The 17,714-nt window shown below is 43.4% G+C and overlaps 1 pseudogene; it reads left to right on the forward strand.

Moving 5' to 3' along the window:
- The first annotated feature begins 647 nt into the window (after positions 1–647).
- LOC148093186 (serine/threonine-protein kinase MARK2 pseudogene) lies at positions 648–4,130 on the forward strand (annotated as a pseudogene).
- Positions 4,131–17,714: the final 13,584 nt, after the last annotated feature.

Below are 17,714 nucleotides of genomic sequence, written 5' to 3' on the forward strand. Positions count from 1 at the left end.
CTATGGTTTATGCCCAGCTGTGATTGGTCCATTTCTTGCTCTGACCTCATAAGACTCCATTGTGATGGAATCACAACCACTCCCCAGCCGTGATTGGTCCATTTCTTGCTCTGACCTCATAAGCCTCCATTGTGATGGAATCACAACCACTCCCCAGCCGTGATTGGTCCATTTCTTGCTCTGACCTCATAAGGCACCATTGTGATGGAATCACAACCATTCCCCAGCCGTGATTGGTCCATTTCTTGCTCTGACCTCATAAGGCGCCACTGTGATGGAATCACAACCATTCCCCAGCCGTGATTGGTCCATTTCTTGCTCTGACCTCATAAGGTGCCACTGTGATGGAATCACAACCACTCCTATATAAGGCCCTGGCTGGGCTGAGGTTTTTGTCCGTTTAAAGCCCAGGGAGCTGATTTGTGGTGACCTGTTGGACTTGGACTCATTAGCTTGCTTTTGCCATTGTTTGTTTCCTCTTCTTTTTTCTCATTTTTTTTTTAATTTTTATTATTTTTATTTTATTTTATTTATTTTATTTTTATTTTTTATTTTATTTTATTATTTTATTTTATTTTTTTGTTTTGTTTTATTTTTATTTTTTTTTTTATTTTTTTTCCTTTTTTTGTTCTTATTTTGAAGCTGCCATGGCTAATGACCTACTGGCCATCCTCGCCAGCGAGGGGCCCCATGTGGGCGACTATGTCCTCTTGAAAGCCCTTGGCAAGGGCTCCCTAGCCGAGGTGCGGCTGGCCCGGCACTTGCTGACCGGGGCAGAGGTGGTCATCAAGGCCATTAATCAGAGGGGCTTCTCTAGATATTTTCAAGAGGCTCATTGCCTTAAGAGTGTAAACCACCCGAATATAATAAAACTGTTCGAGGTGATTGACACTCGGGACAAGCTCTATCTCGTCATGGAGCACATCAGCGGCGGGGACTTATCTGACTATCTGGAGCTGTACGGCCGCATGAGCGAGCAGGAGGCGCGAGCAGCGTTCCGGCAGGTGGCATCGGCCCTGCAGCACTGCCACCAGCGGGGCATCGTGCACCGGGACCTGAAACCAGATAACATCCTGGTGGACAGTGACGTGACTCTCAAAGTAGCCGACTTTGGCTTTGCCAAAGAAGTTTATAACTATAAACTGAGCACCTACTGCGGCACCCTCTCCTATATGGCCCCAGAAATCCTACAGGGCCAAGCCTACGACGGGCAGAAGGCTGATGTGTGGAGCCTGGGGGTGCTGTTGTACAGAATGATGATGGGGGTTGTGCCGTTTAAGGGGGATGACATTGGGGAACTGAAGAGGGAGATACTGAAGGGACATTTCTATGTGCCATTCTTTTTGTCAAGGGAAGCTAAAAGCCTTTTAATGAAATTATTGAATCTCGATCCCAGCCAAAGACCGACGCTGGAAGAGATTATGAAGCACCCGTGGGTGAACAAGGACGAGGAGGCGGCCCTGGAACCGTACTGTGAGCCACCCTGTGGCGACCTGGACCCTGAGGTAATGGAAATGATGGGAAACCTTGGTTTTAACCACCTGGAGATCCAGGAGTCCATTACGCACAAAAAATTTGACAGAGTGATGGGTACATACCTGATACTAAGAATGAGGAAAACCAGGATGAGGGGCCGCACCGTGTGGGCAAGGCCCCGCCCTGCCCCTGCCCTCCCAGGCAGTGCTTCCTTGAGCCAAGAGGTCCTGTTATGGGAAGAGACCAAAAAAGAGCCTGCCATTCCCCCAAGCTACCTGTGGTCGACAATGACCGTCCCCCCACCCAGCCTGGTGTCCAGGACCACCACTGCCCCATTGAGCCTACCAAAGTCCAGGACCACCACCCCCAGCCCAGCCCCCCAGAGTGGCCCCGAGGGCTCCCCCACCACCAGCACCAGCAGAAGCACCAGCAGCAGTGGTGGAGCCCAAGAGAAAGCCACCCATGAAAACTGCCTCCGAGTTGGGAAGCCTGATAATGAGACCCCAGCCTCTCCTGACGGTGGGACCCCAGCCTCTCCTGACGGTGGGACCCCAGCCTCTCCTGGCGGTGGGACCCCAGCCTCTCCTGGTGGTGGGACCCCAGCCTCTCCTGGCGGTGGGACCCCAGTGCCTCCTGAAGGTGGGACCCCAGCCTCTCCTGATGGTGGGACCCCAGCCTCTCCCTCTGGGCACAGCCAGGGCCGTCAGGGGATGGCTAGGAGAGTCTTCAGGTTTGTCTTCAGTTGCATATGCTGCGGGCCGCCCACGAAAAAGAAGCCTCTCAAAAGGACAAAAGTCATGCCGCTATAAGTTTTAAAATCGTGGGCGGCCAAGGCAGAGCCATAGAGGTGCGAAGCTCCACAGAGGCGGCCACATGGTGGGAAGATGAGCCGGAGGCTGGACACAAACAGCTGGTGAGAGCGGTGCCAGGACTACACACTGTGTATGCCAGGTGAGAGGACTTGGTTCAATGGATGACTGCACGGGAGTCACATCAAGAGGGTATCGGGCATCCCCATGGCCTTCAGAAGCATCTCATCCAAAATAACCTGCTGAGCTTGGAGGACCTGCCTGGAGGACCTGCCTGGAGCCCCTGGAGGTCAAGAGGAGAGACGGCCCTCGCTCTGGGTCCACCCCTCAGCCCCCACCTGACGAAACTTCAGACTGGACTTTTTCCTGGGTCCCTTCCCTCCCCTGCTCCTTAGCGCCCATGTTTGTGGGGGTTCCTATTAAAGTCTTTGGTTCTATCAAATTTTGTAATAAACGATACTCCAGGAAGATGTACTGGATGCTGTTTTCATCCCCTGCACAGAAGTGGGCTGTGCATTCTCTAGCTTGAATAGTCCTTGGGCTTTATGACGGGACCTGCAACGGTGCCAAATGTGATTCCGCAGGGAAAAGGCCAGCACCCAGCATGCCGGCCGGTTCCAGACACCGGGGCACAGCAGTGGGTGGAGCAGGCAGGGGTCTCCATTCTGATGGCCTGGGTGCTCCATGACCTCAGCAGGAATCCTCTCTGCTCACCTCTTGGCTTCGCTCACTTCCCCCTGTGCTGGTGTCATTCTCGGGGGCTTTCCCTGTGTACAAGCCAGACTTTTAAAGTACTGGGGGAACAGTGTTCCGGGCAGAGGGAACAGCAAAGCTCAAGAAAAGACAGCAAGTGGGAAAGAACTTGGCATTTTTCAAGGTGGCCAAAGTGTAGTGAGCTAGCCAGAGGACAGCAGGAGCTGCGGCTGCAGACCAAGGCAGAGCTTGTGGCCAGGGGAAGGAGGGTGGAAGTTTATTCTGAGAACAGTGATCAGCGCATGGAGGGTTTTAAGCAAGGAAGTAATATCCGATTGGTGATTTAAAACTGGTAATTGTGGAGAGTATTCTTCCTCTGCAAACATTTTTATCTGTCTATTTCAAGATTCACCAGGTAGAGCAGGTTTTGCTATAACCACTGAAGAAATGTGATTCGGAAACTTTATGTGTTTTCCCACTTGAATCTGTACCACACATATAGTTCCCTGAACGTGTACGAATGCAATTAAAACATTGCTTAAAGGGAAAGACCTACCTGCCTCCACAGAGCTGATTCATTGTTCTCACATCACTGATCAGCTGATCTTGCCCTTTTCACTGAGGAACCTGCCGTGTTCCTCTGATTCTTCTGTCCTCCTTCCCTGTGACTGCAACAGCATATGGTGTAGACCTATGTGTGACCCTCATCACTTGCGTTGTCCCTAAGTGGTTCCCTTCCCCTCCTCGCCCTGATCTTCCCTCCCTGAGTCCTTTGGAGGCTGGGAGCTGTCGTTATCCCAGAGGCAGGCCGAGAGCAGGCGCTCAGAAGATGGACAGGTGAGCGACCCACCGGGTGACTATATAGTGGACTGTCCCAAATCAGGACACATGGGAGTGTAAAAGGGAATGTCATTAATGACTATGCTGGGACGACAGTGTAAAGTTGGGCTGGGCTTTAACAGGGATGTATGGTCACCTGGGTCATCACTGTAAAGAATTATGAACAAAACAACTGTGAAGCCTGCCGTTCTGGAGATCTTTCAGGAGGACTGGTACTCACTCCACTTGCCTGAACTAGTTCAGACCAATGGTCTCCAGAGCTTGGGAGACACAGACGGGTTTGGAAGTAGCGAGCGCGACAAGATTAAGTGATACGGAGTCACTTTCACAGCGTAATTCCCTTTTCAGTTCTACATTAGCGTTTCTGATTATCACAGAGAAACCCTTGCTCAGTGCTGGATTATCTTTAACCCCCTCAAACTCCCACTAATCTTCCTTTTTAAGTGACAAGCGAACATACCTCAGGATCAGGACCTTTGAATAAGAAATGGTATTTGGCTGGAATTTAATATTTTTATGTTAATTATATTTATTTTTGCTTTCCTTTCCTTGATGCCAAATTATGATCATTGTCCGGATAGGACTGAGATATAGAATTTCATTTTCAATTAATCTTTTGAAGTAAAAATGATGATTTAAAATATATATGATAAAGGTCAGACACAGATTTTGGCAAAAAGCATGAAGTTGATGTGCAAATAACTGAAGTTGGGGAAACTAGATGAAATGATTCCCAGCCTGTTTCTAAGCTTTGATGGTCCACATTTTTTTTTGGAAAATATTCATATGAAGTTAATTTAAGATGATTTAGGAAAATAAATATGTTGTGCTTATTATATATTACTTTTATTTATTTTTAAAATCTTTTTCTCATTATAAAGATTGCACATGCTTATTGTTGGAATATTATCCTGGAAAATTAATGGCAAAAAGAGAGTTAAAAAGTGAAAACAGCCCGGCCAGCATGGCTCAGTGGTCGAGCGTCGACTATGAGTGAGGAGGTTACAGTTTGATTTCCGGTCGGAGGCGTGCAGGGGGCGGCTGGTCAGTGACTCTCTCATCATTGATGTTTCTCTTTCTCTCCCTCTACCTTCCTCTCTCTGAAATCAATAAAAACATAGTTTTTAAAAAAGTAAAAACAAAAAATAGATTAACACAATTCAGGGGAAAAACATTCAATATCTGAGGTTTTTTATTAATTTTAGTAATTTTAAATTTCAAAATGTTAATACGTATGTAAATCTGAATTTACATGAAAGAAAAACAGTGTGGTTTTACTTATTAAAAACAACACTAGAGTGGCTTTAAGGATCAAACCCTCCCTTGTGTACTTAAAAGCTTAATTGGCTCAGAATTTATATACATGTACTATTTAGCCCCATACTCAGTAAGTTAAGACACATCTCTACTAAATAAAATTTCATACAATTTCCATCAGTTATAATGAAATGAGTGAAGCTTCTTTTTGGAAATTGTGCATTTAAAGCCCTGCTTTTCTTACCTGCAGGGACACACTTTCCAGCTCTTTGCACACCTGCCTTTCTGCTGGGGAAGGGTGAAAGCGTAGCGGGTTGGGCTGTGTTCAGATTTGCAGGAGGAGGAAACAGCGTTGGTTCTATCGCCCTCCCACGCCAACAGGTGTAGGCAGATAATTATTTGCTTATAAAAACGGTACGGGTGTGGAAAATACCTATTTACATTGTTTTCCAAAGCAGAACGTCAGCGCAGGATGACATTATGACCTTAATCACAAACCCGCGAGATGGTTAGAAAACAGCGACAGTAACAACCTCTGCACACCAAGATAGCAGCCTGCTGTTCCACTGAGACCAGCACGCTCTTCTCCCTCCCTCAGGATTTCTCTGTTCAGGAGAAAATCGCTTCGCTTTGAGGTTACAAGGTGAGAGAGGCTGGGATTATGTGATCTTTTAGAGCCCTTTGTCAGGAAACAGTGAAGCTAAGGGGGTAACCCATGATCTTGAAACAGACTCCTGTTCATGCGCAGCAGCTCCGCTCAGCCTGCTCACCAACCACTTACACACGCGTCTGCACGAGGACTAGGATTCCGTGAAGCTGGCTGTGGCCTCTGTGCCTTAAACCGGGCTTGGTTCTTAGAAGACTCTTTAAGGCTGTGGAGTGAATGAGCCGTCATCGCCATCGCTACTGTTTCTAAGCACCCGGGATGTGCCTGATGCTGTGACCCCTGTTCCAGGTCCGGTAGTTAGTCTCGCCCGTATTGTCTCACGGAGGAAACAGGCTCGGGAGCGTTAAGCAACGTGTCAGGTTCGCACAGGGATGGGACTAGGACTCAAAGCTACGTGTGTCTGAGGCCAGTGCTTCAGTGTTTCTCTCCTACAGAATGCAAAAGAGTTAAATGACTTCATGAAGGGCTTCGTATATGAAAAGGGAAAACTCCAGTAGTGCAAATTCAGATTATTTTTCTTAAGAATAAATATCTTTTTTTTTACAGTTCACATTCAATATTATTTTGTATTAGTTTCAGGTGTACAGCACAGTGTCATACAACCATACACTTCACATAGTGCTCCCCACAATATTTCCTGTACACCTGGCACCACACATAGTTATTACAATATTGACTGTACTCCCTATTCTGTAGTTTACATCCCTGTGACTGTTTTGTGACAACCAGTCCGTACTTCTTAATCGTGTCACCTTTTTCACCGAGTCCCTCCAACCCCCTTTCCTCTGGCAACCATGAGTCTAATTCTCTGTATCTATGAGTGTATTTATAGATTTTGTTTATTTTGTCCTTTAGATTGCACATATAAGTGAGATCATGTGGTATTTGTCCTTCTCTGACTTATTTCATTGAGCATAATACCCTCTAGGTCCATCCTGAGGTTATTAGGAGAATTAAATGGATAAAGTGTGTAAATTAATTAGCATAGTCCTGCCCCACCATAAGTGATCTATAAATGATAGCCACTATTATTGTAGATGAAAAAATACAAAAAACGTCAACAGCTATTATCTCTGGGTATAGACCTAAGAATGATTTTTAAGTACCTATTTAGGTCCCATCACCATCTTAGTCAACCATTCTAATGTGTTGACATGTGCTTTTATACATAGGCATATTGCAAAATAGGTGTTGTTTTATAATGTGTTTTTAATTTATGAAACTGTCATACTACATATCTCATTGTTGTTTTTTCACTCATACTATGTTTTTAAAATTCTGCCATGCTGCTGTGTGTACATCTAATTCATTCTTTCTAAATGCTGCCTAGTACCCCAAAGTGTGTGAACTCAACATTTTATCTAACTGCTCTCTCAGTGACAGGACTCATAGGTTGCATTCAACTTTCCACCGCTACAAATAACCTTGCAATAAATCTCCTCATGAACATCTTCTTAAGGATCCATGCAAGATTTTCTTTGAAATACATACCTAGGGGTAGAATTGCTGTGTTTGGAGTATGTATATTCTTAATTTGACTAAGTAGTGCCAGATGCTCTCTAGAAGGGCTGCTGTAGCCCATTTGATAATGATGAGGCTTCTCTATCCCCACATCTGCATCAACACTTGGCCTTATCCATCTTTCTAACATTTATCAGTCTAATAAATATAAGGAGATTATTCATTTTAATGTGCATTTCTTGGAATATTAATGATTTGAGGCATAATTTCTGGAAATTGCCTGTTGGCATCCTTTGCCCGTTTTTCTGTTGGGTTTGCCTCCTTTCTCTTATTGACTTGCAGCAGCTACCTGTGTTACTAATTTAGCTCTTGGGGATTTTAGACATTTTTAATATTTTTTCCATATTGCCATCTGTGTAATGAATTTGTCCATGGTGTCTTCTTTGAACAAAAAGCCTTAATGTCGATGGACTCAAAGTCATTAGTACTTTGCTGTTTTCAAAATTTTGTTTGAAAAGCTTTTCCCTGCCCTTATGTCACCAAGATATTCTTTTATATAGTGCTCCACTAACTTTATAGTTTACATTTTCTTCTTAGGTCTTTAATCCATGTGGAGTCCACTGTTGTATGTTATGCGAGGCAATTACCCAGTTTTATTTCTGCCTCTGTAATGAGCCAGTTTTCCCAATATAAGCTGCTAAGTATTGACTTGTGACATTCTTTTCATCATATTTAGGTTTCCGCTTATACATATAGGTCAGTGTCTGAGCTCTCTGTTCTATTTTATTGGCCTATTTATCTGTGGGCTTTTGGTTTTTTTCCACCAATGCACCACTGTTTTTGTTACTGTGGCTTTGTCACCCATTTTAATAGCTAGTGGGGCAAACCCCCTTTCTAGTCATGCTTTTTCATCTTGACTTGGCCATTCATAAACTTTTATTCCTCCAAATAAGTTTTAAAGTAAGTTGTTAACATTTTCCTCAATGGAATTTTTATTGTATTGTATTGAATTTCTAGATTACGTGGGAGAATTGAGGTTTTTATAGTATAATATTGTCTCACCCAAAAGCATAGAATGTTTATTTATTCAGATTATCTGAATTAATATTTTTAAGCTTTTTGCTTCCTCTGTAGATACTCTGTATATTATTTTATTAATATAATTAATTGACTCTTAGATATTTAATAGATTTCTTGGTTGTGGGAATGATATATTATTATTTATTATGTTTCCTGATTGGCTGTTGTTAGTGCTAAAAAAGGGGGATTGATGTTGTATGCAATAATCACTCAGTTCTTGTTCTGGTTCTAATGGTGTGTCTTTTGATTCTGTGAGTCTTTCTGATAAATGATCATATCATGTGCAAACAAAGACAGTTTTATCTCTTCTGTATTAATTAGCTCTCACTAAGCTAATGGTATGGTAACAACCAACACCCAGATCTCAGTAATTTATAAGAACAAAAATTTATTTCTCACCCATGTAACATGTTGAATACATGTTGGCTGCAGCTCTGCTCTGCGTGTTTTCTTGTTCTGGAATCCAGGCTGAAGAAGCAGCCATAATCAGGGACATGCCATTCTTGTGGCAGAGGGAAAGCACAAGGGAGTGAGCAAATCCAAAGGATGGCTGTTAGAGCAGCTGCTCAGAACCGGCACCCTGCCAACCCCGTTCATGTTCATCGGCCCAAACCCATCAGAGGGTCAAGTCTGATGACAACAGAACAGAAAGTTTGTTCCTTCTAGAGAAAAGCTCAGCAAATCACGTGGCGTAGAACAGGCAAATGTAATCCTCTTGCAGGAGGCGGGACAGGGAGAGTGCTGGAGGGTGACGGGCTCAGCCAAAGAACGTCCGTGCGGAACCCGCAGACACAGCCAGCCGTGTGTGATGGCCAGGGCCGGGGGCGGCGGGGTGGGGACATCTGTAATAGTGTCAACCATAAAAATGAAGGGTTTGTGTGTTTTTTGTTTTTTGAAGCTCAGGTGGTTGGAGTGCTGGCCCATGCAACGAAAGGTTGCGGGTTTGATTTCCGGTGAGGCACAGATCTAGGTTATGGGTTCAGTTGCCGGTGAGGGCACACATGGGAGGCAAATGAGCGACATTTCCCTCCCTCCCTCCCTCCCTCCCTCCCTCCCTCCCTCCCTCCCTCCCTCCCTCCCTCCCTCCCTCCCTCCTCTCTCTCTTTCTCCCTCTCCCTCTTCCTCTCTCTCTCTCTCTCTCTCTCCCTCCCTCCCCCTCTCCCTCTCCCTCCCTCTCTCTCTAAATCAATAAAAACACATACTCAGTAAGGATTAAAACAAATAAGAAGAAAATATAATCCACCACCCCTTCTAACCCTCTTTCTTATTATTTCTTTGCCTTTTCTTTGGTCTCAGCCAAGACCTCCACTGGTAATAGTGAGCATCCTTGTCTTAATTTTATCTTAAAGACAATTGACTCTTAAACTTCTCCAATAACTATAATACTTATGATAGATTCTTAGTATAAATAACCTTTATAAATTAAGAAAATTTCCTGCTATTCCTGGTGCTAAGATTTCTTTTATCATAAATTTGTGTTGAACCTTATCAAATGTATTTTTTAATCTTGATTGATATCATCACAAAATTTTTTCTCCATTAGTCTGTTAATACACTAACAACATATATACATGAATTTTCTGTTGAGTGATGCTGTATGCCTGAGATAAATCTTGATGTATTATTTTTATTTATTTATTTACCTATCCTCACCCAAGGATATTTCTTCCATTGCTTTTTAGAGAAAGTGGAAGGGATGGGGGGGAAGGGGAGAAAAATTGATGTGAGAGAGAGACATCGATTGGTCACCTCCCGAATGGCTCCTACTGGGTCAGGGATGGAGCCTGCAACCGAGGTACCTGCCCTTGGCCGGAGTCGAACCCGAGACCCTTCAGTCTGCAGGCCGACACTCTAACCACTGAGCCAAACCAGTCAGGGTGATCTTTTTTTTTCTTTCTCTTTTCTTTTTAAAAAATATATTATTATTGATTTCAGAGAGAGGAAGGTAGAGGGGGAGAGAGAAACATCAGTGATGAGAGAGTCATGGATCAGCTGCCCCCTGCTGGGGACCGAGCCCGCAACCCAGGAGTGTGCCCCTCCATCTCCTGGATCCTAGGTCAGTGCCCAGCTGCTGAGCTACGCCGGCTGGACAGGGCAATCTTGGTGTATTATTTTTAAATCTACAACTAAGTTAATATTTTATATAGACTTTTTGAATCCACATTAATAAATAAAATTGGCCTCTTATTTTCATTCATGTGTCGTCCTCATTTAATTTTGGAATAAGGCGGATGGTAGCCTTATAAAATGATGCCCTTTTTCTATTTCCCAAACCATTTACGAGATAAAAATTAATATTCCTTAAAGATTTGGTAAAACATTCCAATAAAACCATCTGGGCCTGGAGATTTTTGAGAAGGACAGGTCTTTGTCATTTCAAATTATTTAACACACACTGACATATTCAAACTCTATAGTGTTTCTCCTCTATACCAGTTTTGACTTGTCATCTGTTTTTAGGGATTTACCCATTTTAACTAGGTCTTCAAACTTATTAGACTATACCTGACCATAAAACTTATTATTATGGACAGAAATATGCCAAAATATTAGAAATTATCCTCAAGAGTAAGATTAAGGATAATTTCTGTGGTTTAATAATGGCCTATGTTCTTTTCATTATAGTCTGAATGTTTTACATGGATAAGCTATTGCTTTTATAGAATCAGAAACAAAGTAAGCTATCTGTTTTGTAGTGAAATGAATCCATAAAACCTACCTGATTTCAGAAGGTATTTTCAAACACCGGTGCCCCATTGGGTGCTGGTATTTGGTGAATCCTCGGGCAGACTTTGCTTTCTCAGGTACTGACTTCATGTGTAAACAAGTAAAGCCTTTCCAGGGGGAAATTATAACCTGTACATGGCTCTGTGCACTTTCACTACTTTATAAATAATAACAATTAACAAGCACTCTTGGGTTTATATCAATTTAATTCATGTAAAAGGACATTTTAACATAACTAGCCATAGGTACATTTTTACTATTTGCAATTGAACTCTTGGAACATCAGTCACTTGTTCTGTTTGTCTTTTTACTGCCTTCACACTCAAGTGTGGGTTTTATTAAGCAGTGTGTATTTCATTTACGGCCTCAAAAATATACTTTATGAGAAAAAGGCTTTTTTTAGGTATTTTGAGGTAAGTGGTGCCTTCCTTCTGTTTGGTTTTTAATGTGTGTTGTTTGTAGTTCCTGAGGATTCAGTGAGGCTATTTTCTTTTGAAAAGCTGTCAGACAACAGAGATTAAATCCCGTAATTGAAGAAATACAGCCAAATGGGTTCAGCTAGTTCACATAATTTTAAAACAAATGAGAGAGAGAGAGGGAGGGAGTGTGTGTGTGTAGGGAGAGATTTTACCATCTCCTCGTCAATGAAATGTCTTCAGTTCTCTAGGGGAATGTATAAAGAGAGAGAGAGACAGAAAGAGAGAGGCAGAGAAAGAGAGGGGTACCCCAGAGTTATACCTTCTTCATCCCATCTTTGTCTTGCAGTCATCCTGAACTAATTCTAGGTGTATTAGTACTTTATCTTGATATCAACAAAGATGACCACTGGATCCTGGAGCGAGTTAATTTGGGAGGAACTAGAAACCACAAAAAAAAGAAAAAGATTTTCATTCACAGAACTCCCTCCTCTCATCTTCAAAAACAGGAGCACATGGTTTGGAAAGGCGGCACGTGGCAGATGTGCCCTCCTCACCCTTAGATGAATTTACAAGAATATTGAGGGAGAAAGAGTCTGAAGGCACAGACGCAGGCTCTGCAAACTCTTAGCTATGTGACTTTGGGCAAGATATTCAACCTTTCTAGCTCGGGTTTCCTAATCTACAAAATGGGGATGATAACGCACTTAACTCATGTGGTTGCCATAAGAATTAAGTGAGGTAACATATTATAGCACCATATTTTGAAGTAGTTATGTATATACTTATAGTACATAGGTAGTTATGTATATAACTTTTTAAAAAATATTTTTGTCTTTATTGATTTCAGAGAAAGAAAGGGAGAGGGAGAAGGAGAGAGAGATAGAAACATCAGAGATGAGTCATTGATCGGCTGCCTCCTGCATGGCCCCCACTGGGGATCGAGCCCCAACCTGGGCTTGTGCCCTGACTGGGAATTGAACCATGATCTCCTGGATCATAGGTCGGTGCTCAACTCCTGAGCTACACCATCTGAACTGTATATAACTTTTGTTGGTCTATATCCCCACTAAACTGTTAGCTTCATCAAGGCAAGGAGCTTCGTTGGCTTTGTTTCATGTTATATCAGCAACTAAAATGGTGTCAAGGAGCCCAACGGGCATGGCTCACCAGTTGAGCATCGACCCATGATCCAGGAGATCACGGTTTGCTTTCCGTCAGGGCACATGCTCAGGTTGCTGGCTCCATGCCCGGTAGGGGGCGTGCAGGAGGCAGCTGATCAATGATTCTCATCATTGATGTTCCTGCCTCTCTCTCTCCTCTCCCTTTCTCTCCCTGAAATCAATAAAAAACATATTTAAAAATAAATAAATAAATAAATAAAATTTAAAAAAAAAAAAGTGTCAAGGGTGTAGTAGGCCCCCAACAAAAGCAACATTTGTTGAATGAATGCTGAATAAAAAAGGAAAAGCATTTATCTTAGTGTTAGTACTATAGCGATGATGGCAGGCAGCAGGAATGGGTGTGGGGGGGTCATGGTGGAGGTGGTGATCGGGATGTGGATGGTGGAAGGTTGGTAGCAAGGTGCAACAAGGTAAGAGCAAAGGCTCTGGGAGACTGGCTGTAGGTGCTGACTCTTGTTCCACTAGGTGTGAACTATGACCTGGATTTCACTTTCTTCATCTGTAAGATGGGTATAAAAATAGTATCTCCTTTGAAGGGTTGTTGTCAGGATTAAATTAGTTCATATTGTAAGCATACTTAGAATAGTGCTAGCTGTTTTTAACATGATCACTACTGCACCTACTGCTTTTATAACTGGTCAGTAACTGCTACTATGGACTGTAATTCTAAAGGAAAGCATTCAGGGAAACCACCTCATCATCAGTAAGGTGCCACGTGAAGGAAAGATTGACCCAGTAGAAAAATCATCAAAAGAATGGAGGATGCAACTATAAATTGCCAGTAAATAAAGATAAGTATTTGTCTGCCGAACGGGTAATCGAAGATTGGTAGTAAAAACAATGAAGAAACACGTGTGACCCACTAGAAAGGCAAGGTGAAAAGAGTGATAACACCAAGGGGTTGGAGCAATAGGCACTTCTGTACATAACTGGTAAGAATGTAAATTGAGGCATTTGGGAGACTAATTTCATAAAATATATCGATATATCAATATCCTGAAAAGCCCCTTTTCAAAAATACCAGTTTTAATAATTTGGCCAAAAAAAAAATCAGACTAGTGTTTTATAATACATGTATGTGAATTATAGTCATACATTATATGCATTAATAAACATTAGAATTTGCATCAGTATGGGAACTAGTTAAATAAAATATTTTATCTATACCATGGAATATTTTTGCAGTCACTATAAGTGATCAATATTTTATTGACTTGGGAAGATGTTTGTGCTGTGTCGTTACGTGAAAAAAAGACAATTGATAGTGTGGTCACATTTTTATTTTAAATAAGTGGGTGTGCATATTGTTAAAAACCTAGAAAGATCTATCTCAAGTGTTAAGAGTTAATGTTAACAGTCGTTATCTCTGGGGTATAGAATTACAGGTGACTTACATTTTCTTCTCTATATTTACTTGTATTTTCTGAAATTTTAAAATAAGCATATATTACTTTTATAACGGGAAGGAAAGGGCAGTCAAAAGGCTATTGCCACATTGTAACAAAAGGAGATTGATCAAGTGTCTGTTAATTTGATCCCTGAGGTTAACCAAATTAAAAAACCCTAGCCCCAGAATCCATTCAATGATCTGAAACAGCAGCAGCTAACAACTCTAACAATTTAGTTATCATTTTTGTGACCATTAGTCAGTGGCCCTCAGTCTGTAGTCTGACCCAGATTGGGGAATGGGGCAGAATCTCCCAGTGCACTGGGTACACTGAGTCATCTAAAATAATGGCAGAACCATTTGAGACCAGCCATGGTCAGAGGCTGGACTGGGCCAAAATGATCTGAGCACCTTCGGAGGAAGTAAAAAAATCAAATACATTCTGCCAGGGGCATAAACTAGCAAAGGGGTGCTCCCTGTCTTTCCTGCAGACTCTGCCTTCATTACACCTCCATTCCCTTGGAATGTTGTATTGGTTCATTTTTTTGTTTATCCAGTGGTTTTCAAACTTTGATGCAACAGAATCTCCTAGAAGGCTCGGTAAAACACAGATCGTGGGCCCTCCCCTGACGTTTCTGATAGAGCTGTGGTGGGCCCAGAGAATCTGCGTTTTTAACAAGTTTCTAGCTGATGCTGATGCTAATGGTCTGGAGACCATACTTAGAGAACAGGAATGACCAGCCTACATATCACTAGTCTAGCCATATGGATTATTCCCTTTTAAAAATCATGTTATTGGCCTAGTTGGGTTGCTCAGTGGTTAAAGTGTCGGCCCTCAGACTGAAGGGTCCGGGTTGGATTCTGGCCAAGGGCACATACCTCGGTTGCAGGCTCGATCCCCACGTGCGGGAGGCGACCAATCGATGGTCTCTCTCGCATCGATGTTTCTCTCTCTCCCCCTCCCTTCCACTCTGAAAAGCAGTGGAAAAAATATCCCTGGGTGAGGATTAAAAAGAAAATCATGTTATTGCTAGAACAAAACTAAAATAATAAATAAAACTCAAGGTTTACATTGACCGTAGTCTCATTTCCTATTAAATCAAAGTTTTCATTTGTTTCCACTCCCTTCTGAACTCGGCCACGTACACATCCACTTTTCATGTTTGCGGTAATCATAGATAAAAGCATAGAAAATTATACATTTCCCCATATTATTGGAGGATATGGTCTTACCTCCTCCAGCTAACCACTGACAACCTGGCTCTGACATAAATTCTTCCACGGCTTTCTCTGTGCTCGGACAAACATAACTGAGTAACAGTACAGAAAAGCGGTCACGAGCTCCGGCTGCAATCCTGTTGAAAATTCTGACTCCACTCTCTTAGCAGCTGTATGTCCACAGGCACCTCTAGGCCTCAGAATCATTTCCCCGTAGGGTCAGAACAATGCTAACACCCACATCGGGTTTGGGGGAGATTCATATAAGTTAATACATAAGAAGCGCTTAGCCCAGGCAATGGCTTACGCAACAGATAATGAATCCAGGCCGTTGTTATTTGCACACATCAGGGGGTTATTTTTACATACATTTTTCTGCACTTCGCTCTCCTTGAAGCACGGACATTCCTCCTGGTGAAGGAACAGAGCTCTAACTAGCTCTCTAATTGTTGAATAACTTTCCACAATAGCATGCGTGCATTTGCACTCAGTGAGCCATGCCCTAAGCGATGGGCATTCTGGTTGGTTCTAGATTTTTGCTACTACAGACGCTGCAGCAGCAACAAGGACAAGCAATCCTTGTCCCCCTCAGCACTTCAGGGCAGCCCGTTCTGCCCTCCCCCTTTTGCAGGGAAACTGCCTCTTGCCCGCCCCAGACCCCTCTTCAGACAGGGGTTTCCTCCACAGGCCACTCCACTTTCCTACCCTCTTCCCCAGGCCTTCCCTTGTCAGGTTGGCCCAGCCAAAGCAGAAGCCCCTCAGAACCCCAAAGAGGACTAGCTGGCAGCTGAGATGCTGAAGCCAGAGCCCCGGAGACACCATCATCCCAAAGCCACGCTGCCATGGTTCCGGGGGGTGGGAATTAAGGCGAGACCTGCGGAACGTGCTGGGAAGCCATTCTGACTGTGTTGAGGGAACAAGAAACACCCAGGCAACCGTTTGCTGGGTGTACCCCAGATGCTGCAGCCCGCCACCTCTAGGACAATTCTGGCAGGGACACCTGCCACAGATTTAACCTGCTTTAGGAATTAGCCACTGATGACAATACCCTGTATCGGCAGAGTGACTTACACCTTCTCAGAAGATTCTCTTCGCTCTCATGTCATTCGGGGCTTTTCTGCTGAATTAAGTGACCCCCATGGCCCAGATCAACTGCTGTGATTTAACTGTGCGGTGGACATTTGCTGAAACTCTAGACCCAGCCACCTGGGAGCTAGGTGTTTGTGTTGTAAGGCAGTTTAAAATGCTCCCTTAAAATTCCCAGGAGCTCATCCTTTCCCACTAGGAGTGGGAACTAACAGGAGTGGGACATACATGTGCCTGGTGCTTTTCAAATGTTATCTGACACTTAATCCTCCCTGAAACCCAGGAATTGTATCCCCATTTTTCAGATAAGGCCACTGAGGCTCAGGGAGGTGAAGCAGATTGCCCCAGGCTACTCACCTGGTCAGGAGTAGAGCTGGAATTCAAGCCCAAGTCCATGTGACTAAAAACATGTGTCGCCCTGGCCGGTTTGGCTCAGTGGTTAGAGTATCGGCCCGAGGACTAAAGGGTTCTGGGTTCGATTCTGGCCAAGAACACATATCTTAGTTATAGGCTGGATCCCCAGGGTGCAAGCGGAGACAACCAATCAGTGTGTCTCTCTCACATCAATATTTCTCTCTCTCTCTCTCTCTCTCCCCCCACTCTCTCTGAAAAGAAATTGAAAAAAATATCCTCAGGTGAGGATTAAAAAAAAAACACCCAAAAAACATCTGTTCCTTCCACCGCACACACAGCTAAATCACCAGCCTTAAAGAAAACATCAAAAAACCCTATTTCTGAAACATGATAAGGAAACAGCCACTTTCTTATAGTCGACTAGGACATGTTTGTGTACCAAATCTACTTAACACTTCTATCACACAAGAAGCCAGATTATTTCTTGTGCTCATATCCAAGCAGTTGGTTGTAAACACGAGGCCGTGATGATGATGATATGATGTTGGTGGCAGTTATCTGTCATCCACTGAGCACTCACTCTGTGCTTAGCATTTTACATTTTCATCCTGACCCCTTTTTGTTCTCACAGTAAACCGGGTGTTTTGTGTTGTAAGGCGCGCACACACACACACACACACACACCTTGCCCAGGTGTCCAAGTATATGCAGCTAGGACACACCAGGCCTGAGATTTGGCCCCAGGCCCCTGGCCCCAGAGCCTGTGCCTGGAACCACGTCTCTACCCTTCGCCTGATGTAGGGTACTGGTAAAAGAAAACAGACATTGGAAATACTCCACCAGCTCCCACTGCGCTGATGGCCATGCTTAGATTTACGTATTTTATTCTGCAAGGCTCAGACGCGTTCAGGCACTTTAAGTTAATCATTACCTGTCACAATTTATCTGGGCTGTTCATTGTCAGAAGTACATGTAGACTTCAGGACCCGATCACCCTCTGCTTTCCATCACATTTTTATTACACAGCCGTAATATTAATAGGTGAGTTCTATTGTTAGC

This window comes from Miniopterus natalensis, chromosome 4 (genome assembly GCF_054644295.1).
Source record: "Miniopterus natalensis isolate mMinNat1 chromosome 4, mMinNat1.hap1, whole genome shotgun sequence".
NCBI lineage: Eukaryota > Metazoa > Chordata > Mammalia > Chiroptera > Miniopteridae > Miniopterus > Miniopterus natalensis.